Below are 2500 nucleotides of genomic sequence, written 5' to 3' on the forward strand. Positions count from 1 at the left end.
ATCAGTATTTAACCCAAGATATTTTGATGCTACAGTACCGCTCAGAAATACGTTAACCAAAATATGCACACAATACCCGTATATCTATATGGGTATGTGCGTATATCCATACGCATATTCGCGTATACCGATATACGCGTCTGCCTCATTAGCTTGCTTACTGTTTTGCTTATTGTTATAATAAAGAATACATGTAACTTGACAGCACTAAAATAGTACACGGCTACGAACTACATGACAAAGACGCACTTCCACAAACAGCTGTCGCGTTCGGAATACGACGAACCCACGCACGGATGTTTATTTCATTGATAAACATTCAGGTTCAGAGTTATTTTGTTCCACACTATTAAAAGAGAGAATTAATAATATACAAAAGGCACACCATCAATAAACATGCAATTCTCGGAAAATGTTCGAGTTTACCTCGCCAAATACGACGGAAGTTCTACTCCTATTTGAAAAGTGTTGCATTACCTGTCACGATTTCCTCTTGATGTGAGCAGTATACAAATTTTGATAGATCGTTGTTCGGGCATTCCCTTCTACTTTAATTTGCTATAAGTTTAAAACCAGCAGTATCAAATGATACGATACTACAGAAATTGTTTCCCATTTATGAGTTAGTCGCTTCTCTTCATAAAAAGTTTTTAATTGAAGGTAAAATGGAAATGAATTGTTGATTTATCTTTCGATTGGATCATTTTCACACCCGTGAATATTATTTTTCACTCCCAATTTCACCGCGTGAATTTTTACCCTTAATTTCATGACGTGAAAGTTTTCACCGATCATTCACGGCATAAATAGTTTCATGCGAAGAGTGAAAGTGATTACGGCATATTCACGCCATGAAAATTGAAATTCACGCACTGGGGCCGTGAAAAAATTTCACGGTTTTCAATGAATCCATAACGCCCTTTTTGTGTGAAGGGTCACAAACGATACATGTATTTGAATGCTAAACTTAAGACAAATTTTTGTCTCCCTTCTGATTCATAAACATTGAATTACTTTTGCTTGTTATCCAAAAAATGCGCGACGGGAAGCGACCTGCGCGTTTGTAACATGATGGCTTTTGCAGTATGTAAATTTTCTGTTATCGGCTCATGGCTTTGTTCAGATCCAAAAGTTCTTTGTTTTACTCAACAATGCAACACAAAGGAAATTTATGGTACTGAATAACAAAGGAAAATCAGACGCGCATGAATATACGAGTACATGCATGTGTGTATACACGTATGTGCGTATAAGCATACGTGTATATGCATATACACTGCGTATGCGCAGTTAACGTATATCTGAGCGGCACTGTATCACGAGTGGTTGATTTTATTAATAATTATTATTGGCCATGTGATTGTAAAACACATGAACATTTTAGAGTGCAGTAAACAGGAGGTACACTTGTAGGTCCAGGTCCCCATCCCTGTGTTGGACATACATGTAATTCCTTGATAAAAGTGAAGTGCTTCCTTAACGTGGCAATTACACTATTTTGTCCTTGTGATCCTCTGATGTTAAAACTCTGACGTTGAGCATTGTGATGTCATGTTTCAAGGACTTACGATGTTTGTAAACGACTGAAGTGGTGAGTGCCTTGTGTGAGCTGTACATACTGATTGCTCTGAGTCAGAAATTTTCTTGGATCATGAAATCATGTTTAAGGTTGTGGAGTATTCTGCCATTTGCCCCAACATGCACCCTGTTAGAGATCACAGGAAAACTGACAAAATTATTTCAAACAAGATCAAGTTGTTCAAATTTCAAATTTGTCTAATAAGTAACACATAGAGATCTTACCAGAAGACAATTTAATGACAAAATTATTTCAAACAAGATCAAGTTGTTCAAATTTCAAACTTGTCTAATAAGTAACACATAGAGATCTTACCAGAAGACAATTCAATGACAAAATTATTTCAAAAAAGATCAAGTTGTTCAAATTTCAAACTTGTCTAATAAGTACCGTATTTACCCGTGTATAAGTCGACCTTTTATGGCCTCAAAAGAAGCTTCGAAAATCTCCCTCGACTTATACATGGGTCAAAGATTTCGAGCCAAGTTCCAGCTAAATAATTTATTCAAAATTAACATCATAATTAATTTTGCTCTTTGGGCATAACAAACGCAGTGGACGAAAGACTTCAAAATGTATGTAATTAAGCAATTCCAGTTGAAATGAAAAAGGATTTGTTTTACTTTAAATGTTGAAGATACTCACAAGCACAAATATGAAATGGACACTGGAAATTTTCGTTTTCCAAAATGCGGAAAGCTCTAGAAAACATTCTTGTTTCTTCAAATAAAACGCGATCCTTCAACAGCTTAGTAACCTGGAGCAATACCTCATGGTTGCGTGCAAGCATGATCGTCACTCGTGTTGCCTGAAAATGCTGGTTGGTAATGATTGTTTTTTATTCTTTATACAAACCTGGATGATTTAAATGCTTTTGCAAACTTTGTATTGTTTGGTTTATGAGTTTTGTTTCGTTTGCCA

The 2500-nt window shown here is 35.9% G+C and overlaps 1 protein-coding gene across 2 annotated transcripts in view; it reads right to left on the reverse strand.

Moving 5' to 3' along the window:
• The window catches only part of LOC138042051 (cold shock domain-containing protein E1-like), a 34416-nt gene that overhangs the window by 26798 nt on the left and 5118 nt on the right, over positions 1-2500 (reverse strand). The window contains exon 1 of one of the 2 annotated variants that reach the window (XM_068887790.1): positions 1804-1819. The exons of the other annotated variant lie outside the window; for it this stretch is intronic. The gene's annotated coding sequence lies outside the window, so the exon portion shown is untranslated. Of the gene's footprint in view, positions 1-1803; positions 1820-2500 lie in introns of those variants that run through there. 2 annotated transcript variants of the gene reach the window in all.

The sequence above is a fragment of the Montipora capricornis genome, chromosome 3 (assembly GCF_036669925.1).
Source record: "Montipora capricornis isolate CH-2021 chromosome 3, ASM3666992v2, whole genome shotgun sequence".
NCBI classification, from domain to species: Eukaryota; Metazoa; Cnidaria; class Anthozoa; order Scleractinia; family Acroporidae; genus Montipora; species Montipora capricornis.